The sequence below is a fragment of the Gopherus flavomarginatus genome, chromosome 2 (assembly GCF_025201925.1).
Source record: "Gopherus flavomarginatus isolate rGopFla2 chromosome 2, rGopFla2.mat.asm, whole genome shotgun sequence".
Lineage (NCBI taxonomy): Eukaryota > Metazoa > Chordata > Testudines > Testudinidae > Gopherus > Gopherus flavomarginatus.
Genome location: NC_066618.1, coordinates 21295136 through 21321894, shown reverse-complemented (window position 1 = coordinate 21321894; position 26759 = coordinate 21295136). Strand labels below are relative to the sequence as shown.

The following is a 26759-nucleotide window of genomic DNA, read 5'->3' as shown; positions in this document are numbered from 1 at the left end:
TGGGTAAAGTGTAACAGAACCAACTCAAACTTTTGTACTGGTGAACCCTTTCACATAGCAAACCTCTGAGTGTGACCCCTCTCCCCTTTATAAATTAAGAAAAGCTTTTTAATATATTTAACACAATTATAAACGCTGGCTGCAAAGCAGGGTTTAGGTTGGAGGCTGACAGCTCACAACCCCCTATGTAATAACCTTGCGACCCCCTGAGGGGTCCCGACCTCCAGTTTGAGAACCCCTGGTTTACAACAATACATTTGCCAAATAAACTAATGATGCCAAGGTACAGGAATGCAGCAGAAAAAACTTTTCTAAAGATTTATCCAACTAGTGACATGTTGCTTAAATGTCGCTATCATCTTCAGAAATCAATTGTGTTTTAACTCTTTGTGACCACTGGTCACATATGCAGATTAAAATGTAGACTTGGGTATCTTAAAATACAAGTAATTTCAATATTATCTAACCACTGAGCTTGAAGAGATACTACCCCTAGCATAGGCTAATGCATACACCTGTGAAACTCACCTGCAGATTCACATGGGAAGTAGAGTCATTAACTTTGAAGTAAGGTCATTAAACATGAATGCCAAAGACAATTGAATGCCTAGACACAAAATTAAACCAAAGCTATGTCTACATAACTTGTGTCATTCAGATGTGTGAATATTCCACCTGCGAGTGACGTAAGTTACACAGACATAAGTGATGTGTGCACAGTGCTATGTCAGCAGGAGACTATCTCCCATCAGGATACAGCAGCAGTCCCTAAACTTTTTATGTCACGCTCCCCTCCACCACCCGTAATGGAATCTATCCACGCCCCCCAGGAGCAAGGACACAGCCAGCAGTGGATCTGTGGGCTGGGGCTGCAGGCAAGACCAGAGCAAAGCTGAGGGTAGTATGGGACTGTGACACACTCCTTCCCCACCCCCTGGAACATTACTCCTTGCTCCCTAGGGGCCACACCCCCCAGTTTGGTGACCACTGGCATACAGTCTTCACAAGAGGCGCTGCTTCATCAGTGCAGTGGTGCCACTGCCGTGCTGTATATATAGATGTGGCCCCAAGTCAAATCAAACTACACATGAACTAAAAAAACTTTTGGAAGTATATTATTTACCTCTACATTTACACCAGTTTCCCTTCCAAACAGGATAGCTCTATGTCAAAAACAAAAATAGCAGTATTTGGGTAAATAAATATGTGGAATAAGCTCAACAGGATGATCACTTACCTTCTAATTCTGCTTCTCTAAAATAAGGCCAACTTTGCTGTACTCATTTTCAGAGCAAGACGCTCAAAGGAGGCCCCAAATGAAAATGAGTTCAAGATTAAACTGGCAGCAACTACAGGCTGCAGCCAACACTGAACAAGAAAGCATGCAGTAAAATACACAAGTCTGTAGAAGGCATTACAGTTAAGAAAAACTCGCATAAAAAAATCAGCCAACTTAAAAATGAGAAGAAATGGGACAGAAGTTAAATCTTCTACCCCCAAGAATAAAAGAGGGGAGGCACAGTAATACAGAGCCCACACCTCAAATACTCTTGGCTACTATTCTACCCATTAATTACCTCTTATCCATAAGCTAGCTAAATCCATAACTTCAGAGTTACTAGAAGGGACTGTGCTTAAATTAGAGACTGGGCCAAATGTCTACCCCAAGACCACTTAAGGAACAGAACTTTTATGAAAGTCAACAAAAAGGTATTTCAACAGGTACTGAAACAGACTTATCTAGTATTTAACCAAGTTTTTTTAAAAAGTATCCCAATCATCTAAATTTCATCAAAAAAAGTGAAAAAGATACTTTAGAAGGAAAATATTTAGGGAACCTACATACTCATCTATAGTATGTTTCTGTAGCTACAGCATTATACTATTTCACAAATTGGTCTTAAAGTTAGTTTTAGATTAAGGTACATCTAAAGGTTTACTTGTTTGTTTTCAATTGAGATTAGCAATGAATTTTGAAGATAAAAATGAAAGGCTTCCTCAGGAGAAAGTGTCATATACAAGAACTTCGGCAAATAACAGAACATACAAGACATTTTGCTAATTGTAAACTTGGAGCAGACTTGGCAAATTCCTGAGAAAAGAGTAGTTTAGGACAGGCGCTGGTAAATACTGGCTTAGATCGGGTTTACACTGGGAAAAATAACTGCATCTGTGTCAGCAAACATAGAACAAATCTTGCCAAACTTTGGCTACATCCTGTTCCTCAGTTTTGAACAGTCGGTCAATGCATTAACAGCGGGTCTCAGACTTTACTGCACTGGAATCTATATAGCCAGTCCTTTTTGGAATCTTGTCAGAGAGCTATCAAGAATTATCATAGAGCTAAAGAATTCTGGAAGAGATACTAAACCTTATATTTTGAATATCAGGACAAGCCCAGTGTGGAAGGCCAATTATCCCATATTAACCTACTGCATGGTCCTGGGGACAGGATACTAGACTTCATATGGATCTCAGACCTGATTCAGCACAGATACTCTAGTGTTCCTAACAAGTTGACCAGAAGACTTTTTTCTTTTATGTTAAATTGAACTAAATAGACATCAAAAATGTGGAAACAGGGTTTACATTTTGAAGTCAGCATGGGATATAAGCCTGATGTATTTAAAACAAACAATTTGAGATAAGATTGCATCAGCCATGTTTAGATAATGGTTTCGAGTCCCATAGCTCAGTTACATTGTCTGTTGATAAACTCTTAAAAAGTTGCTTAGTCTCAGAACTCAATTTTTTCAGACAGAAAGGAGCTTTTTATAAGAATTAAAAGGTACCTGAAACAAGCTACACAGAGAGGGTAGAGGTAAGTGCACAGATATCCAAGTCAGACTTAGACACTAGCTTAGAAACCAAAACTGTATCATGATCTGCTACTTCAGATATTTGTGAAATTAGTGCTGCCACTGAAAAGCAACTTCCTATCACAAGCTATCAGTTGGCAAGAAGTCCCTATGCAAAGTTCAACTGTACAAGAATTTGCATAGTAAAAATGAATGATCAAATGGAAGAAAAACTAGAAGTTTACAAGAAGCCAGAATCATCTCACTAAAGGTAGGTCTACTTATGGCAGCATGTAGAGTACGGAAACTGCACACACTAAGGGCACAAAAAGCAGTGTAGCCAGTGAGGCACTGCTTAGATGAAAAGAGCACAGGCACACCAGAATCTTAGGCTATATTCCCTACATGGCTCTCTACACGTTCATTGAGTGCCTCCAATGTCTATATTGCAGCATAATACACCGGTGCCTTTACGCCAGAGCCTTAAACTGCAGTGTGCAGCTACACATATCCTTCACACCACTGCAAACAAACAAAGCCTGAGCATTGAGTCACAAATGTAGGGATTACTAGTTAAGAAGAGGAATTAATATAGAATAAATTAAGCCAGCAAAGGCTATGGTTTATAGCAACCTAAGACCAACTGAGGAAAATTTAAGACTGAGGCCTTGTCTACACTACCGGAGTAAATTGACCTAAGCAACATAGCTAGAGTCAACATAGCATAGGTCGATTTACTGCGGTGCCTATACCCCGTTGTGTTGACGGGAGACGCTCTCCTGCTGACTTACCTTACTCCTCTCATTCCAATGGAATAATTGAGTTGATCAGAGAGCACTCTGCGGTCCATTTAGCAGGTCTTCACTAGATATGCTAAATTGACCCCAATGCATCGACCAGAGCAGCATCGATCCCCGGTAAGTACAGACATGGCCCCAGTTTTTCTAAACAGTGACTTAGTTGCAGTAGAACAGAAAAGCTTTTATTTAGTTAAAACTAGGAAGCTAACTGTGACACTGCACTCTGTATATTTTATGGAAATATATGTTTATAAGTGTGAATATGATGTAACTGGAATATGCTTTATGCAAAAGGTCTCTTGTAAGGTATTACAAAGGTTATAACCTACTGAATATATTCATCCTATTTGTATGAACGTATCATTCTTGTATCTAAAACTAGGAATATGAAGTACAACTCTGAGGTCCTATTGTAATTATGAAAACTGTGGGCCATTAATGCTGGTTTAGAATCTTGATGGCTCCCATTGACTAGGACAATTGGTTGTAAGTGGCTTATTTACCTGCAAGCCTTCCTGTATAGGTGTGCGTGCCAGTCCATGGTTAATGAAAAATGAGGTCTTACAGTGACATGTGACCATGTCATCTGATACTGGAATCCATTTTAACCCTGAGGCTTTTCCATTTAGAAAGGGGGTGGGGGGGAATCCAGAGAGACAAAGGATTCCTGCCTTGTGCCAAAACTATAAAAAGGGAAGAGAGCAGACGAGGGTGGTCCCAGCCATGAGAAAGCCCCTGCTTTTCTCCTAAGATGCCTGCTAGAACTCACAAGAACTGTACCAGGGGAAAGGATTGGGCCCAGACTAGGAAAGAGTCTAGTCTGTTAAAGCTTTTTGGAACATCTCTGAGGTTGAGGCTTACTTGTAATCAGTTTCTTAATATATTAGGCTTAGACGTGTTTTATTTTGCTTGGTAACTTACTCTGCTCTGTCTATAATTACTTGAAACCACATAAATAATACTTTTTATATTTAATAAAATCACTTGTTTATTGATAAACTCAGAGTAAGTGAATAATAACTGGGAGAGCAAACAGCTGTGCATGTCTCTGTCAGTGTCATAGAGGATGGACAATTTATGAGTTTACCCTGTATTAGCTTTATAAAGAGTAAAATGGATTTATTTGGGGTTTGGATCCCATTGGGAACTGGATATAAGTGACCTGCTCAGCAGTTTTTGGTTAAAGTCTGCAGCTTCGGGAGCATGACCCAGACCTGGATCTGTGTTGCAGAAGGCTAGCATGTCTGGCTCAATAGGATGGGGTTCTGGAGTCCCAAGCTGGCAGGGAAAATGGGTTCAGAGGTATTCTCAGCACATTTGGTGACAAGTCCCAAGGAGATCTGTCACTGAACCCATCACACTAACATACCCTTGTGAGTAAATGGTTTAAGTGATTCAAGTTCCACGTTCCTGAAATTAGCTTTCTCAAATTGTTTAATAAAAAAATACACACAGTTTAAATGCATAACAAATTTAGAGCATGCAGCCTCTATGGCCAGTTTTATGAAGTTCAGGTTTAGTTTATATGAAGCAGACAACATAAACCTAAATACTAGGGCTGTCAATCACATTTAACTCATGCAATTAACTCAAAATTTAATCATGATTAATAACAGTTTTAATCCCACTGTTATATTTAATACACAATAGGATATCAATTGGAATTTTGATTTTTTCTGCATTTCCAAATATATTGATTTCTATTACAGAAATAGAGAATACAAAGTGTATAGTGATCACTTCTTTTTTATTACAAATATTTGCACTGTAAAAATTGAAAAATACTATTTCTTTTGTTTACAATTCACTTCAAACAAGTACTTTCATGATAGAGATTGCACTAAAGTGCAATTTACAAACGTAGATTTTGTTACTAATAAACTCAGCCCTATTTCTTGGTTAGCCAACCACTCAGAGGAACAGGTTTGGTTACATTTGCAGGAGATAATGCTGCCTGCTTCTTGTTCACAATGTCACCTGAAAGTGAGAACAGGTGTTCGCATGGCACTGTTGTAACCAGCGTCGCAAGATATTTACATGCCAGAGGCTCTAAATATCCCTTCATGCTTCAACCACCATTCCAGAGGATCCAAAGCGATGTGGACTGATGCATGTTCATTTTCATCCTCCGAGTCAGATGCCACCATCAGAAAGTTGATTTTCTGTTTTGGTGGTTCCACTTCTGTAGTTCCTGCATCAGAGTGTTGCTCTTTTAAAACTTCCAAAAGCATGCTCCACACTTCATCCCTCATATTTTGGAAGGCACTTCAGATTCTTAAGCCTTGGGTTGAGTGCTGAAGCTATCTTTAGAAATTTCACATTGGTACTTTTTGTGTTTTGTCAAATCTGCTGTGAAAGTGTTCTTAAAACAAATGTGCTGAGTCACCATCCGAGAATTCTATAACATGAACTATATGGCAGAACACAGGTAAAACAGAGCTGGAGAAATACAAATCTTTTCCCCCCTTCCTTCAGGAGTTCAGTCACAATTTAATTTTTTTTTAAACTGAGTGTCTTCAGCATGGAACTATGGCCCCTGGATTGATGGCCAAAGCATGAAGGGGCAGATCAATGTCTAGCATATCTAGCACATAAATACCTTGCAATGCCGGCTACAAAAGTCCAATGCGAACACCTGTTCTCACTTTCAGGTGACACTGTGAACAAGAAGTGGGGAGCATTATCTCCTGCAAACATAACCCAACTTGTTTGTCTGAGCGACTGGCTAAACAAGAAATAGGACTGAGTGGACTTGTAGACTCTAAAGTTTCACATTGTTTTGGTTTTGAATGCAGGATTTTTTGAACATAATTCTACATTTGTAAGTTCAACTTTCACGATAAAGAGACTGCACTACAGTACTTGAAAAATACTCTCTTTTGGTTTTTATAGTGCAAATATTTGTAATTAGAAATATAAAGTGAGCACTGTATATTTTGTATTAGGTACTGTAACTGAAATCTATTTGAAAATGTAGAAAATGCCCAAAAATATTTAAATAGATGGTATTCTACTATTGTTTACAAGTGCAATGGGGAGGGGGGTAGACAATAGATAAAATATTGCATTGGTTAAAAAAGCTGCATAACATTAATAAGTTTTGTTGTTTGGGGGGTTTCTCTAATTTGCACCAATATAGTTCCCCCCTCCTCCCACCATTTGTGTATTTAGTAGGGTGTTAAGTGATTAAAATAAACAAACAGGTAACCCATTGATCCAGCGAGCAGTTTCTCTGGCAAATTGTAAGACGACCAGTAGGCAGCAGGGGTTCCTGTACTGGGACAGCTACTACTGCCACTTTTCAGACACCTTCACTTGGTCTTACGCTCCTTCAGGCAGGGGTACCATCTTTTTGCTGAGTTTGTACAATGGGGTGCTGGTCCCTGACCAGTGCTTATAAGCACCATGGAAATACCAAGTTAATATTATTACAATCCTCACTTTCCTTCTCCCTGCATTGCCCCACTACTGTTAGGAATTGGGACTTCTTGGGAATTGAGGTGCAGTGTCACATTTCCATCCCATATTCTTCACAATGATATTATGATATGATTATGACATAATTTGGATGTCTTTTACGCAAGTCATGTCATAGATCATTGGGAATTTTATGATTTGCTGAATGATTATCCTGTTTGTATGAATGGATCATTTTTGCATCTGAAATTATGAATGCCCACTAGGCAAAGGCTCTCAGTCTAGAATGGGTCCTTCCCAGCCAGCCATCAAATTAAGAATAGATCTTAGGGGAAGCTCATCTCCCCACCTGGGGAGCCTTCCTGAGGATGCTACAGGCAGCTTCCCAGTAATAGCTGCTGTGACACTACAGGGACAGACTCTGCTTCCAGGTGCTGAAACAATGACTTCCACAAGTTGTGGTTTGACTTTGACTTTCTTTTATTTAGTTTAAAGGATTTCAATATGTGAAGTTTGGGGGCTTAACAGACTGAATTTCCAATTTGAAATAAATGTTTAAAACCCTATATTAAAATTTAAAAAAAATCCTGAAATGTTATCCATGATGGAAGACGGCACTGGAAAACAATTAACTTGCGGAAACCAAAAGTAACTGAGGCAGAAAAACAGGTTATGCTGAAAAAAGGCAATAACTTTTGTGTAAAAGCTGGTTGAAATTGATTTTTTGATGAAAATATCTGAAAATTGCTTGTTTGAAGAAAATGGTTTTGAATTTTTAGGATTTTCCTTCTCTCCTCTGCACTTCCTATTTTTACTTCCCTTCCTTCCCCCGCCCCCCCCCCGCAAGCGAGAATTTCCCCACTATGAGAAAATAAAACATTTCAAAAGTTAAGATTTTTTTTTCAGAGATTTAAAAAAATTATTTGAGAATTTCTCTAAAAGGATTGATGAAATCCTTTTTTGGGAGGTGAAAAAAGTTTGAGAAACTTGACAGGTTTATTTTTAACATATTATAGCGCTCTGAAATTATGCTGATTTATATCTGAAGTTTTGATTTTGCTGGGACTAGCTGTTTAGCTACAAGTCGAAAAACCTAGCTGTTTTCACTTCTAAATTTCAAAGGAAAGTTATTTTCATGTTTTCACTGGACATTAGTAATAATTTTCTTGTGACAAAATATAAACAACTCAACAGTCCATTAACAAACTGAATTCAGTCCAAGAAACCAGAAAGAGGAATTAATATGCAAATTAGATACAATTAACTCAGGCCTAAAGAGACTGGGAATGGTTGGGTCATTACACTAATTGAATCTATTTCCCTATGTTAAGTTCTCCTCACACCTTCTATGGGTCATCTTAATTATCACTTCAAAAGTTTTTTTTTCCTTCTTCTGCTGCTAGCTCATCTCAATTGATTAGACTTCCTGTTGGTATGCATACTTCCACCTTTTCATGTTCTCTGTATGTATAAATATCTCCTGTCTGTATGTTCCATTCTATGCATCCGAAGAAGTGAGCTATAGCTCACGAAAGCTAATGCTGAAATCAATTTGTTAGTCTCTAAGGTGCTACAAGTACTCCTGTTCTTTTTGCGGATACAGACAAACACGGCTGCTACTCTGAAACCATCTGATAAGAAGCGCTCTGTGGTCATAAGTATCAAAGGGTAGCCGTGTTAGTCTGGATCTGTAAAAGCAGCAAAGGATCCTGTGGCACCTTATAGACTAACAGACGTTTTGGAGCATGAGCTTTCGTGGGTGAATACCCACTTCCTCAGATGCATGTAATGGAAATATCCAGGGGCAGGTATATATATGTGTGCTAGCAAGCAAGCTAGAGATAACGAGGTCAGTTCAATCAGGGAGGATGAGGCCCTGTTCTAGCAGTTGAGGTGTGAAAACCAAGAGAGGAGAAACTGGTTCTGTAATTGGCAAGCCATTCACAGTCTTTGACACCATCAGCTCAGGATTGAACAAAGACTGTGAATGGCTTGCCAATTACAGAACCAGTTTCTCCTCTCTTGGTTTTCACACCTCAACTGCTAGAACAGGGCCTCATCCTCCCTGATTGAACTGACCTCGTTATCTCTAGCTTGCTTGCTAGCACACATATATATACCTGCCCCTGGATATTTCCATTACATGCATCTGAGGAAGTGGGTATTCACCCACGAAAGCTCATGCTCCAAAACGTCTGTTAGTCTATAAGGTGCCACAGGATCCTCTGTGGTCATAGACAGAGCTAACAAAAGGACTATCTATAAGGCTCAAATGAATGAACAAACTTATAAAACCAACCTCTACATAATTTGTCCATTCTCTGTTTTTCACATTTAAAAAAAAAAATTACAAGTGTCCTGGCAAGCAGATTTGCCCATTGGTTCACACAGACTTCAGCTATTTAGTCAGCCCAGTAAGGTAATATAACTACTGTTTAACTTAACTGCTAAGTTCTTACACCTCCCCATCTGGAGACAAACACCTTTTCTAACTGGAATTACACAATACCTCATACTCCAAAAACTGAAGAATCCAGACCCATATGATTATTCACCCTTCAGAAGAACAGTAATAACTGCCAAAGGACCATATAATCAGAGCATGGAACTAACAGAGCCCAAGACCATTCCCATCACTCAAACTAGGCCAAAACCATGTTTTTTTCCTCATATTCTATACACGAAACCAGGGTGGATTTGATTTAAGTCAAATTGATTTAAATCATTAGTCAGGAAGACTCGATTTAATCATGGATTTCTACTTAAAACTGCTTTCTTTTTCGTTATTATAACCTTAATACATATTCTTCACAACTCAGAGAGATAGATGTAGGTTTCGTTTTTAGAAGGTACATACTATACATTTTTAAAGTGATTTATTTTTAAAAAAAACTTTTCAGAATAGTTTTACAGCTATATCAGAAAATGAATGGATTGTTTGGTTATTTCATTTACCAAAGGTAATTGAGGCAGATAGTTCACCTCCCAATAACTTCATAAATATCTCCAATTCAGCAGGTTTATCATTACTATTTGGAGGACTTTCTTGCCATGCTATATTAGGAGGAGAACATCACTTGACAGACACTTAAATTGTTTTATTTAACTAAAACAACATCATTATGTATTCTGGATTTTCTTCTTCAACAAACAATATTTTAACAAAACAAGCATATGAATTTAGTTCAATATTCAAGTTCTTTAAAAATCAGGTTTGTTTTTGTTAAAATTGTTTTTAACTAAAATAGCTAAAGGAACTTTAAAAAAAAATCAAATCAACTGTGTCAGCCAGATCAACATGAGAAACTTAAAATACTGGCTTCTGCATTAACTCAGTTGTCTTCACCTTCAGTTTCCTGTTTATTCATAATCTGGAAAAGAAAACCAAGCTTTTCTGCTTTTTCAGATCCCAAATGATTTTTCAATTTAGAATGAATTAGTCCAAAGGAAGAAAATATTCTTTTTATACCGGCAGAAGCTACTGCTGTTAAAAGTGAGATTATCACTTCAACAGTCTCTAACCCAAGTGCTTAAGTGATTTCTGCCAGTTCACTGGTGTGTCTCTCTTTAAAAGATCAGCGGCAAACATATTTTTTGAATGGTTCTTATTCCCAAACTGGGTCTCTTCTATGGCCTGCTGCCATTACAGGTTTTCCCCTTCTAGTGAGAAAATGGTAGATCTCAAATCAATGAAGGCTACGCTCAGAAAGACCTCAAGACATCTAGGGTATGGTGCTCAAACAGTTTCATTTTTGTTTCTACTGTCTGTCCCTCCCTTCCCACATTTATCTCCAGGCTTCTTCTCCTTGTCCAGATCTATTCTGCCTCCCACAGTCTTCTGTTTGTTGAGCTTTTTGAAACTTCGTACTTTTAGAGAGGTAAGGGATTGACTCTGTACACAAATTTGCAGAGGGACAATAGGGTTGAGGTCTGTTATTTCTCACCTCTATATATTTATTTAAAAACATTTTTGCTGTTAACAAGCATGTTATTTCTGGAGACACAAATCTACAGTTTGAGAACTGCAAAACTAAGCATCTCTGATGGTATGACTGAGCACCGAGTCCCACTGGGTAGACAGAAAGATTAACCTAAATAATCTATACAGAAGCCCCTGGAACCCCATAAATCCATGAACTATTAGAATTCATTTACAAAGCTTCTTAAATATTACATGAATATATAATCTCATACTATAGAATTAGAATGTATAATCCCTATTCCACGATGAGATACTTTTCAGCTATAATGTATCTTAATTTTAATTATCTTTAGATCAGATTTTTTTTGATGAAATGCTTTGAGGGAAAAAATTAAATAAAAATCCAATTTTCTTTTATTTATTTTTTTCTTAAGAATCATTACATTTTTATCCACCATGCACAAGACTGACAACTAAATTGCAATGCCAGGTGACAAGCTTGACTATACACATTTAAAACCTTGTTACAAAAGTTTAGCTTCTACAATGTCATCTTGGCCCAGGTAGAACAATGCTCTATGCTAAACACACCAATTTCTATCTATTTTGTTATAAAGTTATAGTTAAAACATAATGAGAAAGGGCTTCAATGATCCTTGCGCCCTGAATAACTTGCCTCAAAGAGGAAACCAGTTTTACAGACAAGTCAACTTGAAATCATATTAGTTGTGATCACACTGAAGCTAGTTTAAAGTTGTATTACCCAAGACCAGAGACACCACTTGCCCACTCACTGCCATCCCAATAATCCTGCAAGTAGTGATGACATGAACCATCTATCTGCCTCACCTTCACAGGGACACTGGGAGTTGAAACTTGGCAACATCAAATACAAAACATCCAAGGCCCCTTGTCTTTTCGAACAACACCCTGAGCTGCTACCGTTGCCCTAACTTACTGAAGCAAAAAACTGACAAGTGCGTGAAAGTTTTGCTGTAAACAAGCAACGTACAAGAACTCCAGCGGTAGCATGTGGTTCAGTGGCTGCTTTCCTCGCTTGCCTTTTAGGAAAAAACTAGCACACGGAGCCACCCGCAAAACTGGAGGCGGCATCAGAGTGAAGAGGCGGCTACACACCGGCTCTTGGGAGTCAGCGCCTCGTTACCTGCGAGCGCCCCGGGGTGCTCTGAGCTCTCTCGCCGCCCCACGCGCGAGCAGCCTTAGATCCCTCGGAGATCTGGCGCAATCCGAGTTCGCCTCGATGCGAGGAACCAGCACGGGCCTTTCCCTTGCTCTGAGCGGCGGCGCCACTCCAGGGCACCCAGCGGCCGGTCAGAGTAACCGAGCCTCAAAGCTGGGAGCCTAGCGCCGCATCCTCCCCCTTCCCACGGCGGCCGACGTCAGGGTCGCGCTCCGCGCAGGTCCCGCCTCACCCCAGCGCTCAGGTCAAGGCTCGCCGTAGGCCCGACCGCCCCCAGCGAGTGTGGCGCCAGTCCAGGCGGCCCGGCGCCCCCACAGCGGCTCGGGCGCAGGCAGCAGTGGGAGCCTCCGCTCGCTCCCCTCCCCCACCGCTCTGCAGCCCGCGGAAGGGGGGGAGGCTCCATCACCAACAACACTGTTGCTGAGGGCGAGAGCTCGCCTCACATTCCACCCACCCCTCCCCCCCGGGTCCGGCCATCGCGGCTCACCCCTCCCCCGCGAGCCCCCGGCTCACCCTGCACGGCCGACGCGCTCCCGTCTCTCCGAGCAGCAGCGATTAAAGCAGCAGCTTTGGCCGCGGAGCCACAACCAGAAATTGCGTCGCACTGCGGAACGTCACTTCCGCTAACTCCCCCTATTTCCGGAAGTTTCTGGAACGACCTCGCCTTCTTCCCTCTAGGCGGAAGGGGGGGAGGGACAGGGAGAGCGAGCTGCGGCGCCACCTGCTGGCCGTAGGCGGCGCGCTGAGCGGCTGTGGAGCGACGGGGGAGGCATGTGCGAGGCCGTCACGGCCCGTCGCAGCGCACTAGGCACCCGCCCGTGTCCCCAGCAGCCTGTCCTGACCCCCGCCCGAGGCCACGAGCCATGGACCGAAGTGACCCTCGGGGCGGGGGCGAAGGGAGTCACACGCCCCCTGGGGGGACCCAGCCACAGGGCGGCCACCCCAAGAGATGGCGCCAGCCAGGTCGTGGGGTGGAGACCTGGAAGGCGTCTGAGCTGCACTGGGTCTGAGTGCCCTGTGTTGAGTCCTGTGGGGAGACTCCAGGGCTGCAGGGCCAAGATGCATTGCACCTTGCTGAGCTTAGAGTCCCAGGGTGGTCAGACAGCAAATGTGAAAAATTGGGACATGGGTGGGGGGGCAATAGGAGCCTATGTAAAACAAAGACCCAAATATTGGGACTGTCCCTATAAAATGAGAACATCTGGTCACTGTAGGCTGCCCACATCTCAATGACTAATAAAAATCTGGGTGTCCAGGTATATAATCAGCTGGATGTGACCTCCCAGTGTGAGGCTGTGGCTAATAGACCGAATGCCATCCTGGGATGCGTACTCATGGATAGGAAACGACCCCCAAGAATGATTAAAAGATTAGAAAATGTGCCTTACTGTGATAGACCCCAATTTATTTAGCTTTGCAAAGATACAGTTAAGAGGTGACTTGATCACAGTCTATAAATACCTACACGGGGAACAAATATTGCTAATTGACTCTTCAGTCAAGTAGAGAAAGGTATAACATGATCCAATACCTGGAAGTTGAAGCTGGAGAACTTCAGACTGGAAATTAAGATGTAAATTTTTAACAGGGGGGTAATTAATCACTGGAACAATTAGCTAAGGGTTGTGGTGGATTCTCCAGCTCGGCCAATATTTAAGTTGCGATTGAATGTTTTTCTAAACTATACTCTCTAGGAATTATTTTGGAGGAGTTCTAGTATCTCTGTAATACAGAAGAGCAGGCTAGATGATCACAGTGGTTGCTTCTGGCCTATGACATCTCTGATTTATACTGTAAGAGCCTGGTAGCTATCTAATACATGGTTGACATGTTACATAATTTTATTGTAAGTTTCACACTTAGTGTTTTTCTTTTTCTTTCTTCTGATGTGATCCCCTGGAATCTCAGCTTTCGTTTAAAAATAAAAGTTGTGAGGAAAAGCTTAAAAAGGTGAACCTGAAGTCTCAGAAACTGGAAGGCAAATGAAAAGAACCCCAATTTTATTTTTTTTAAATCTCTTAATTTTTAAACCAGACAGTTTTTTGGAGGCATGACTTATGGTTTTTGAACTACTGTCTATCCCGATTCTTATATGGTCCTTATCACCACCATATCTATGCATCCGAAGAAGTGAGCTATAGCTCACGAAAGCTCATGCTGAAATCAATTTGTTTGTCTCTAAGGTGCCACAAGTACTCCTTTTTGCAGATACAGACTAACATAGCTGCTACTCTGAAACTTATCTGAGTGTGTAACTTGTGTTATCAAAGCAGTGACAGTTATCACTCTGAGCATAGTTTCTTGTTAACAACAGATTAATTCTTTCTAGCTATTGTGCTTGCTGGTTTCAGAGGATTCTGCTCATTGTAAATTCTCTAGGCAAACCCCAGCCCAGCATGGTCTGGTCTAAGAACAAGATCAGTTATTTGCCGCTCCAGAAGTTTTTCAAAAGGGCCAAACAGAGTTAGGTGCCCAGTGCGCAATGAATTTCTCTGGGGACTGGGCACTTAACTCCCTTAATCCTTTTAGAAAATCCCAACCTCAGTAGAGAAAGTACATTAATTCATTTCTTTTAATTGTTATCCCAGATTTTATAGGAGTCCAATGCTTTGACAGCTCTGGAACATGAAGTCCTCTGTTTATTCACCAAATAAGAACAGCACAGGCAGCAGAAAAAAATTCATCTCGGCACTATCCAAGAGGGAACTAGTGCAGTCAAAAGCACAGCTCTTTCTATGTCCATTCAGTCCTTGGTGTTTCTACTGAAGCTGGCAACGCTACCAACTGTGATAGAGAGACAAAGTGGATGAGATATCTTTTATTGGATCAGCTTCTGTTGGTGAGAGAGCGCTTTTGAGTTTACATGGAGTTCTTCTTCAGCTCTGGGAAACTTGCTGAAGGCAGCTCTACACTTAAGTGAAGACCCTCCTATGCCAATAGGAGAGCTTCTTCTATTAGCGTAGTTAATCCAGCTCCCCAAGATGCAGGAGCTATGTTGACTGGAGAAACTCTCACATCAACATAGTGCTGTCTACATGGGGGATTAGGTCAATATAACTATGTTGCTCAGGCATGTGGATTTTTCACACCCCTGAGCAATGTAATTATGCTGATACAGGCCTGTACTGTAGAGCTGGCCTCAAAATGTCACTGGTGGAACAGATTATTTAGCATAAGTAGTTACTCCTGGGGGAATTCTGCATCAAAAACTTAAAAAATCTGGACCAAAAAACTAAAAATTCTGTGCACAATATTTTAAAATTCTGCAAAATTCTGCATATTTTCTTTGTCAAAATAACAATATAATCATGCCACTTTTAATTATTTTAGTAATTTATTTCAAAATATCTCTCAGCAAGTATATCTGTAACAATGCAGACAAAAAAAATTGTAAAAAAAATAGATTCCATACTAGACATATTATTACACAATTTTGAAATACAGAACTGTGTTTCCTGCACCTGTCAGAAGCAGTGCAAAGGCTTGGGAGTGTCAGGGGTAACGGAGGAAGTGAGGGAGAGGGAAGGAGCCTGGAGTCAACCTGGAGGGTTGTTGGGGGTGGGTGGGAGAGGAGCAGTATGGAACAGGTTTTTTTGGTGGGGGACGGGCTGGATTGTTAGGGAGATCCCAGTCATCTCCCATTCAGCCAGGCACATCTGCCCCTGTCCACCCCGCCCTGCCATCCTGATGGGTCCCTGCAGCCTCCTCCCTATGTGGCCATGCACCCCTACTCCCATTCAGCCCCTGGCTCAACGCTGTCACCCCACTAGCTCCTGAGCCTATGCCCCAGTCAGTCCCCACCACTAACCATACCAGTCTGTGACTCCCCAGCAGCCCTCTGTGCCCTACTCTGTCCTAACCTGGCTCTGTGGGCAGGGTGTTGTGATGAACTCCTGGGGGGATTCTGTGCTACTGTGCGCACACAGAATTTTTTTCCCCACAGCAAATACATTCTGACCCATAAATGCAGCAGAGGCCGCTGTGGCACCAGAACAGCCTGCTACATCCATGCTGTTGGCTGTTCTGGCACCACAGAGGCCTCTGGTGGGAAAAAGGTGGAACTGCAGCACTTCTGGCACAGAAGTATTTGCAGTGGGAGAAATTCTGCAGGAGTCATGAATTCTGTGCATGCACAGTGGTGCAGAATTCCCCCAGGAGTAGTGGTTAACACAGATTTCAAGAGATCACTCAAAGTGAAGTGTCCCTTTCTCCCTACTCCTGGAGTGGTGTTAATTGGAGAAGGCAGCCATTCCATCTTTTATTTAGATGACACTCGAGTTCTAGCAGCAAGGAGTCCTGTGGCACCTTATAGACTAACAGACGTTTTGAAGCATGAGCTTTCATGGGTGAATACCCACTTCATCAGATGCATGTATTCACCCACGAAAACTCATGCTCCAATATGTCTATTAGTCTATAAGGTGCCACAGGATTCTTTGCTACTTTTACAGATCCAGACTAACACGGCTATCCCTCTGATAGTCTTGAGTACTGTTTCCCAGCCCTGAAGAAGTGCTCTTTGTAAGCTCAAAAGCTTGTCTCACAAACAGAAGTTGCTCCAATAAAAGCTATTACCTCACCCACCTTGGCTTTCTAATATCTTGGGACTGACATGGCTACAACACTACTGCATACAAGTATGATAATGATTCTTAAATTTGTCTATGGGAATTTGTGTTTTTGTAATAATTTAATATTCCCTAGCTCCTATATAGCGCTTTTCATCTGTAGATTACTAAGCACTTTACAAAAGTACAAAATATCATTATTTCCCTTTTACATGTGGGGAAACTGAGGCAGAGAGAGGTTATAGTGGCTTTCCCAAAGTCACCCAGCAGGCCAGTGGCAGAGCCAGTGACAGAATCCAGCTTTCCTAAATCCCAATCTACTGCTTTATCACTTAGGCCACAAATAGAAAATTCAAACAAATAGGCAAAAGTATAGAAACAAACTAATGAAATAGTAAATTGCCAAAGTGTAGTTTATCCAGTTAGGGTTTGTCGTATCATGCTAACATAGTAACTTTCTTAAGATTCTTGATTTAAAGGTCACCATCAATTTAAAAATCTCACTTCTCTCTGAAGTGAATTTTTTACCTATTACTATTACACGTGGTACCTGAGATTACGATGATTGAAAGATATTAGAGAAAATAAAATGTTTTTCTCTATTTTTTCCAGTTTATTTACTTTGGACATTTGACAACAGTTTTTATACAGTATCCCTGTCAGTTTCATTATTGTTTGTGCATCTTTTTCATGCAGTAACAAGAGTGAGAGAAACATAAGGGCGGGGGAAGGGAATATGCGATTGCCTCATTAACATCCTCGTTGCCAGTGCATGGCCTGCCCATCCCATCATAGCCATAGGTAGTGGATTAGAGATAGCGCATGCTTTTAGAAGGAAGTTGTGATAAATGAAGCGGGGGGGGCAGGGGGGTTCCTTTTATGGACATCCAGCCAGCCAGCTAGTTAGCTATACAGTTCCTCTTGGTAGCTGTTCTCTACTTGCTTTACCTGTAAAGGGTTAAAAAGTTCCCTAGGTAAAGGGGGAAAAAAGTGGGCACCTGACCAAAAGAGCCAATGGGAAGGCTAGATAGAACTTTTTAAAATGGGGAAAGAAACTTTCCCTTTGTCTGTTGCTCTCCGTGAAAGAGGGGAACAGAGGGCAGCAGGAATGCTGTGTAAAGCTTAAGGCAGGTCCGATCATAAATCATCAGATCATGCCTAGAACTACTTATCTGAACTTCAGATGTGTAAGTAGATCAGAATGTTTAGCTCGACGTGATCAGGTTCATTTCTTATTTTGGCTTCTAGATCTCCTCTGTGCTAACCCCAGATGCTTTTGTTGCTTGTAACGTTTAAGCTGAACCCTCAAGAAAGCTGTTTTGGGTGCTTAATTTTTGTAATTGTTTCTTTTAAGATTTATCAAAAAGCCTAAGTTCCAGATGTATTTTTTTCTTTTTGTTTTTAATAAAATTTACCTTTTCTAAGAACAGGATTGGATTTTTGGTGTCCTAAGAGGTTTGTGCATGTTGGCTGATTAGCTGATAGCCACAGCTAATTTCCTTTGTTTTCTTTCTCAGCTCTTCCCCGAACAGGGGGTGGGGGTGAAAGGGCTTGAGGGTACCCACAAGAACATAAGAATGGCCATACTGGGCCAGACCAAAGGTCCATCCAGCCCAGTCTCTTATCTACCGACAGTGGCCAATGCCAGGTGCCCCAGAGGGAGTGAATCTACAGGTAATGATCAAGTGATCTCTTTCCTGCCATCCATCTCCACCCTCTGACAAGCAGAGGCTAGGGACACCATTCCTTACCCATCCTGGGTAATAGCCATTAATGGACTTAACCTCCATGAATTTATCTAGTTCTCTTTTAAATCTTATTATAGTCCTAGCCTTCACAACCTCCTCAGGTAAGGAGTTCCACAGGTTGACTGTGCGCTGTGTGAAGAACAACTTCCTTTTATTTGTTTTAAACCTGCTGCCCATTCATTTCATTTCATGCCCCCTAGTTATATTATGGAACAAGTAAATAACTTTTCCTTATTCACTTTCTCCACACCACTCATGATTTTATATACCTATCATCATATCCCCCCTTAGTCTCCTCTTTTCCAATCTGAAAAGTCCTAGCCTCTTTAATCTTTCCTCATATGGGACCCATTCCAAACCCCTAATCATTTCAGTTGCCCTTTTCTGAACCTTTTCTAGTGCCAGTATATCTTTTTTGAGATGAGACCACATCTGTACGCAGTATTCAAGATGTGAGAGTACCATGGATTTATATAAGGGCAATAAGATATTCTCCATCTTATCCCCACAGGGAGGAATTCCCAAGTGCTCCTTCCTGGGTTCAAAGTTTTTTTTTTCCTTTTCTTTTTTTATTTTTTTTTGCATTTGGGTGGTGACCAAGTCAAGGTCAGGTAGAAGCTGTAACCTTGGGAGTTTAATACAAGCCTGAAGGGCCAAATATTACTTTTTAAAATCCTTGCGGGCCCCTCGTTCCTGCACTCAGAGTGACAGAGTGGGGATTCAGCCTTGACAGAAGTCGATACAGAAACACCATATTTTTATGAAAAGCAGGAAAAAGGTGATGCTGTGTGCTGGTAAGTGCCGTGTCAAAGCGCGTCCAGCCTGAGGAAGTGAGCTCTCTGTTCTTACAAAGGCCCTTCAAAAGGCACGAGGCTGAAGAACCGAATCCTCAGTTCCATTCTGTAGCAGCTAGCACATGCCTGGGCTACAGTGTTTACTCCAGTGTGTGAGATAGGAGTAAGACACCTGGCCCATGATCCCCAACTTGTGGTGTTTGGGGATAGTAGGGCTATGTAAATATCCCACACCAGCTCACCCACAATCCCACCTTCATGGAATTGGTTCCATGGTTTCTATTGCCTGCTGTCCATTTCTTAGTCAATAGACTCATGGCCTTTCTAACCTATTTGTCTCCTTAGGCAAGATTTGCCCAATGAAAATAAAATGAAATATGGAGTGTTTTGAGTTATGTACTTTTAGTACAATATTGAAACTGCTGAAATATACATTGGCCCTATGTGTAGTATTACCACACAACAGGGTCCATGGTTATGAGATAATCACACGTCAGGCATATAGCAAGTAAGGGAAATGACTGCAGCATGACCCATGCTGGGCCACAACCAATACATACCCTGATGGGTGTTTTTTCTCCTTTATAAAATTGGGACTTGATATTTAAACCTTTAGCACAAAGTATACCTGACATTTTGGAGACCGCCAGATTTTTCACTCCAAGCAAGAAGTGCTGAGCAGTATGAGTGAGGTTAGTCAACAGTCTCATTATGTGCCGGTATATTTGGAAGATGGGTTGCGTGACAGTGCAAATATGGCTCCTTCAGCATCAGCTTTTCTATGTGGGTGGCCTGAACTGCCACCAGGACTGTTAAGACAACCAGTAATTTCATGCAATCTTTGTTTCTGCAATAACTTCATTATTTGTGTAGATATAACCAGAAAGAGGCCCCCACAAGAATTAATTCTCTCTCCAGTCCTTTTCAAACATCTACATGCAACCACTAGGTGAACTGGTCAGATGACATGGACTCAAGAGTCAGCAATATGCAGATGGTACACAGCTGTAATGATCCTTCACTACATACAACCACACCACTACCACCAAGATGGCCAGTGCCTGGATGAGATCAGCTCATGGATGCAGAAGAGCAGGTTGAAGCTTAACCTGAGCAAAAGGAGGTGAAACTGATGGGCAGAGAAGAATATTTTGAGGCATTTGCAGCCATGACACAGTCTCCTTTGATTGATGGTTCACATCCACAATTGATCAGTTCAATCCATAGTCTAGGAGTATTCTTGGATTCCTTGCTGATGCTGAGCTCTCACATTACAATGGCTGCACGTAATGCTTTTTACCAAACCTGGTTATCTATGAAACTCTCTCCCATCCTGACGGATGAAGACGTGGCTTTAGTTATTCATGCCTTCATCGTCTTTCATCACCTGGACTACAGGAGTGTAATATACCAGGGCATGAAATCTTAAGCACTTTGGAAACCCCAACTAGTACAAAACACTTCAGTGCCTCTCCTCAGCAACAAGGTTACCATGAGCACATCACTCTTGTCCTCCATTCTCTCCAATGGCTTCTTACAGAATTTTAGATCAAGCTCAGGATCTCAGTCCTTATCTTCAAAGGGCCCATGGCCTGTGTCTAGGATACCTGATGCTCCAGAGCAAAGACCATGGTTGACAAGTTTGTTCCTCTGGCACAATCAAACTCAACAATAAGAGTAAAGCATGTCTGTGCAGCAGGGCCGGCGCAACCCATTAGGTGACCTAGGCAGTCGCCTAGGGCGCTAACATTTGGGAGGCGGCGACCGCGGTGGCTGGATCTTTGGCCTCCCCGGTCGTCAGTATTTTGGAGGTGGGACCTTCCGCCACCTCTGTCAGGGCGGCATTTCAGGGGCGGGACCTTCTGCCGCCTAGGGCGCCAAAAAAGCTGGTGGCGCTCCTGCTGTGCAGGAGACAGAACTTTCTCTGGGGTTGGTCTGAGACTTGGCATGATCTCCCCCAACAACCAAGGGCCATCACAAACCTCACCACTTTCTGCTCCACGCACAAGGCACATTTCTTTGACCTGCTTTGTCTAACAAACATGTAGCTATGGCACAGGGGAGCATCAGGTTATGTACTGGTTGGAGTTTCCTAAATACTTAAGGTTTCATGCCCTGGGTATATTACATTGCTCTAATCTGGCTCCAGCAGTCACCACCTCCCCTCCTGGTCATGCCTGAGACAGCAACACAGGGCAGCCCTGTGGCCAGATTCCACTGCCTGCACAGGAGATAACAGGCTGGGGCACCCACCTCCCTGCCCAATGGGGACCCTCTGCCAGATTCCCAGTGCTGTAGGCCAGAAGGGGAGTCCCCAGCACCTTCCTGAGCTCCCGGCCCTGGGGCGAGTAGCAGCAGGTATGAGGTTCCAGCCCAGATACTGGGGCTTTCCATGAAGAGTGGGGGTGCTTGAGGGCCCATGGGGCTGCATGATACCTTCCCTTGCCCTTTCCACTCTGCAACGTGCCCTGGCACAGGGAACTCAGCCTCAGCATATCCTAGCACTTCCTTCTGTGCCTGCAGCCCAGCCTGTGGCTGGCTGTGCCCTCTGCAAATCATACAGCAAACCAAGCTGTGCCCTACTCTGGGACAGGCACCCTACTGAAAATGGGTCCTCTCACTAGGCTCCCTCTTTAGGAAAATTCTGGTTGTCACCCTGAACAACAGGTATATTTATTTAATAAACAATAAAAATCAAACTGTACAATAACAAAACCACTGCACACACTTCTCCTTTTGGGGAGCGGATGAGAGAACAAATGCCTTGCGACGGACGTTAGTCATGTTGCTTATGGTGATGAGTATTGTATAAAAAAACCTATAGAGAAGAGAATTCTCCTCTGTTTTGCTCCAGCTCTAAGTAATTTAGCATTTACAGTATGGCATATGCAGAATCAGCAATCTCTCAATGTGCTGAGACAGAGTTTTCCAACACAGAGTCTTTTTCCTAGTTAGAATCATTTTTCTTCTTAGGAATGACACTCCTTGATGCTGAAAATTAGAGAAAAGCCCCCAGCAAATTAAGGGTGTCTGAACTGAGTTAGGAACCCTAAGATCTCTCCTTGTCCCCTTTTCTTTATAATTAAATATTAATGTTTATTTATATTTGTAATCTTCCCGACTGTGACGCAAGAGCGTGAATATCAACCTCCAGGCAGACTGTTAAAAATCAGGGCACAAATCCTAATTGGTTGTGAATTCTAAACGTAGATTTCACTCACCAACTCAGGGCCGGCTCCAGGCACCCGCTCAGCGAGCAGGTGCTTGGGGCGGCCAAGGCAAAGGGGTGGCACGTTGGGCTCTTCAGAGGCAATTTCGAGGCGGGTCCCTTGGTCCCTCTTGGAGGGAAGCACCTGCCACTGAATTGCCGCCGAAGAAGAAAGCGGCGAGGTGGAGCTGCCGCCAATCACGATCATGGGTTGTTTTTTTTTTTTCATTGCTTGGGGCAGCAAAAACCCTAGAGCCTGCCCTGAACCAACTGCACCAAGTGCAGACTCCTCAGGCACTTTAACACGGAGACACAGACAGTTTCCTTGGGTATTCTGATCTTTCTTGTCACCCACATATTATACTTACAAGAGGCACACAGATCTTTTTCAGGGGAAAAGGCAATAAAGCCACGTTTATTGAAGCTACAACAATTAACACACATACACACACGCTCACTGTCTCTCCCTCTCCTGCCAGTTGATGTTATAGTTACCAGTCCAGACTCCAGATCAATCTAGTGGCCAGCTAGGTTGATCACGGGTAGGTAGGAGCTGGATTCTGTCAGTTGCGACACGATGTTCCAGGGAAGTCTTGGCAGAACAAACGCAAAGTTTCATGGCAAGGCACCCTGTTTATATAGTAATTTTCCTTCATTGAGACCAATGAGTTTTTCACCGTCATGCTGTAATCAATTGTTGCTTGACAAGTGCTTGTTTTCTTAAATTGTCCTTCTCATCCTTTATCTTGTTCTTTCATCAAGTTCCTCAGGGAGTTACCCCATGCTGGTTTTGCTCACAGCTATCTTGTCCCCATTGATAAGTTCCTGTCTCATCTTTTGAGTCATCCATCTGCCCTCCTCTGACATTTCAATAGGGGCATGTTGCAGCCTCCTGGCACCCTTGCATCTGTCTCCGGTTCCTCCCTAGACAATCTGGTTCGGTGATGGTCTTCACACTTCTCTTAACACACACATTCCTCATCACACACAGAACAGAAGTCATTTACACAGAACATTTTGAACAGGAACATCAAGTTGCAATGCAAAAGAAGAGCAGTCATTGCATTATTTTACTTCTTTTAAAATGCTAAACCTACAACAAAGTGGTGACCCTGAAAGGTCTGTTACTGTCTTGAAATCAGCTCAGACACAGATTCTGGCTGAGTTCTCTCTACCAGTGGTCCATTAAGCCATTCCTTTCTGTTATTCAAAAAGGGTGGCTGGCAGGTATGGTCAAATCATACACCAATACATTTAATACCTGCTACATTATTATTCTTTATCCTTCATTCTAAACTATATAAAATACACTTATGTGTGTAGTAGTAGGATTTTGTTTGTATCTGTGTAATCAATGGCCCCTTACACAGGGAATCTGAGCAAAATTCAGGTAACTCCTGATCCCAAAGGACCAGTCACTTACCCCATGTCAATTGTGCTTTTGAAAGATTCACACTAAAAACAATATTCGTAGCCAATCCTGTAATAAATTATATGAAGATTTATTAAATAGAGAGTTATTTACAAGATTAAAGCAAGCAAGCAGACACATGAATGAATTACAGTCTTAGGTTTCAAAAGGTAATACAGACGTCTATAGTCAGCAAGCTCTATTTAACCTTTAGGGCAAACCCAGACTATGCAGCTGGGGATCTCTTGCTTATGCCTAGAATCACTTCCCCTTCCTCTCCCACTCGGAGTCCAAGCAGCATAGAAATGCCTAGTTTCTTTTGTTTGGGGTTTTTAAACCCCCTCCTGCCATGTGCTCTGAGCTGCAAGCTCAGCTGATGGCAGGAGTCCACTTGCATGAGTCATCTTCATGAGGAGGAAAGCAGAACTACGAAAAGAGTCTTTAGTCTTTTTGTTGATAGTGTCTCAATCCAGATGTAAGGAGTTTTCAGTTGTAAGAGCAAACCTAGCCCATCAGGTATCAATGGGTCTCCTCTTTCAGAAGAGGCATAACAATTTGTGTAGAAAAGCAACTCTTCACACCAATTAACATCCTGCTCCTGTATGGTGAGTCATGCAGCCACAGAGGCTCACAATACACCCACTCAAATGCTACATTACAATATGGAACACAGATATTACAAACAAGATTAATGGATGTCATAGACTATCAGGGCTGGAAAGGACCTCAAGAGGTCATCTAGTCCAACTCCCTGCTCAAAGCAGGACCAATCTCCAGACAGGTTTTTACCCCAGTTCCCTAAGTGGCCCCCTGCAAGGATTGAACTCACAATGCTGGGTTTAGCAGGCCAATCGCTCAAACCACTGAGTTCTCTCTCCCCCAAATGCAGTAAATCACAAGCATTCAGTAGAGTCCAAACACTTTCTTATAATTCTATTACCTATTTTATCAATATTAACCCACAAGTGACCCAAACAGATTCCAGCTATGGATCTGTCAGTGTCCAGCTGAGACATGGGGACCATGACTTGAGTGGCACCTGGTCTGCCAGCATCACAGTATAACAATAGCACCTAGAGACCCTGATAGGACATTGGGGCTAGGCATTGTACACACACATAAGAGCAAGACAATCCCTGCCCCCAAATCCTCCATTCTCTAGGTCTGATGCAATGCCAAGTGGATAAAACAACTAAACAGGGAAGGAGTTGGTGAAGGTAAACTGTGAAACAATCCTGGTTAAGTTAATAAGAAGCAGTAGCAGCACACCCTTCTGCCTAACCATTGCAAGCATCACAGCAGAGAAGCATTTAAGGGGGCATGTGAAAGAGTACAAAGTATAGCTTCACAGATTTGTACAAGTAGCTGCCCCCAAGCACAGAGGGCAGCATGGACAAAAAAAGGCACAAAAACACTGCGAGGAAAATTGCCCTAATGAGAAAACTGGCATACTTGGCAGAGAAGAGGCTGTCATCAACAGTTTAACAACATATAAGAGGTGACATGTGAGGAAGGGCTAAGCTATGGAAAGATTTATAGGCAAAAATCATGAAGTTTGTGTTTGATGCAGTGGCAAGAGGGAGCCAATGGTATTCAGAAACTAGAGAGGATCTTCTGGAGCACACAGTTTCTCCTTGCCTAGCACTTGTGCTGGAGGGAAGAATCCCCTTCAAAAGGATACCCAACCCACGGTAGGCAGTCAAGGCTTCTGTTTGTCCCTAGTGTCTGCGAGCTTTGGAGTCTTCCAAGTCACCACAGCCAGTTGCACTGAAGTGCTCCATGGGTCCAGCTGTTGGTCCAGGTGTCTGGGATAGGGAGACAACCTGGGAGTCAGTCACTACAATGTATGAATTCTGTCTGAGATTGAATGCTCCGTATGTAACTTTACTAAGACACAAACTCCAGTTTGAATGTGCAGCCTATTTGCACGGGTGGCGGACGGTGGCTAGGGCTAGAGGGGGCTTAGCCCCTCTAAATCTACTTCTGCCTTATTTTTCTGAGCCACCTGTGTGCATGCCAAGCTCACTAGGCAAAGCCCCACAGCCAATGGTGCTGGGGACAGGAAGAGGGATGGCTGGGCTGGGGGAGCCTCATCTGTGTGTGGACATGCATAAATGATACTGTCATTGGCTTCTCCAAATCTGAGATGGGTGAGAGCCAGCTGGCCGGAATAGGGCACCTGATCCAGCCCCCTGGGACAGGACCACTGCTTCAGCGGGAGTGTGAGTTGGGCTTAGCACCCCAAAGAATACTTTCATCAGCCAAATATGCCTCTGTCTTCTCGGCTAGCTATTTGCCTCCATTTTGGACTGAAATTCCAAAGGCTGATGGCAAAAGAATAACAAAAGATGGTTGTTGACTTAAAGTGCTGTCCCACTGAAAGGGAATAGCTCTAAACGGTAGACTGGCTCCCAACCAGGAGAACTTTCAGGGGCACAAAATCAGCTGGCAGGGGTCTGTAGTCTGCTGACAGAGGCTACTGAACGTTATAAACGGGCAGGACCTGCTCTTTTTAGGGACATTTTTCTTCAGTTCAAGAGAAGGGAGAAGTAAGCCAGCAGGTAGGTGCCACTGCCAGCTGAGACAGTGAGGGGAGGGGGAGCACTGCTTACTTCCCCCAACACAGATGGTCCCCAAGGACTCCGAAGGGAAGGGTGAGGAGGGGGGTGCCAGACAGAGGATCTGCAGCCTGGCTGTGCACCTAGGGACCCCAAGACTGAGGCAGTCGCAGGGCTCCATTAAAGCTGTTGACTTTTGAAACACTTGGGGACCCAGTGGCTGGGTTCTTTAAGTTGTCTAGTGAGGACTGGGGTGGGGGTACTCAGCTGCTACCTATGACAGTCACACCAAAGAAGCATCCTTTTGAGAGAAGAAGTTACTCCTCCATGCATC

General features: G+C 42.7%; 1 protein-coding gene across 2 annotated transcripts in view; it reads right to left on the bottom strand.

Moving 5' to 3' along the window:
• Nucleotides 1-12756, bottom strand: part of DNAJB6 (DnaJ heat shock protein family (Hsp40) member B6) — a 92783-nt gene extending 80027 nt beyond the window's left edge. Inside the window, exon 1 of one of the 2 annotated variants that reach the window (XM_050942274.1) lies at nucleotides 12652-12756. The gene's annotated coding sequence lies outside the window, so the exon portion shown is untranslated. Of the gene's footprint in view, nucleotides 1-12102; nucleotides 12306-12651 lie in introns of those variants that run through there. The other variant, XM_050942275.1, reaches the window with a different exon arrangement.
• Between the last annotated feature and the right edge of the window lie 14003 nt (nucleotides 12757-26759).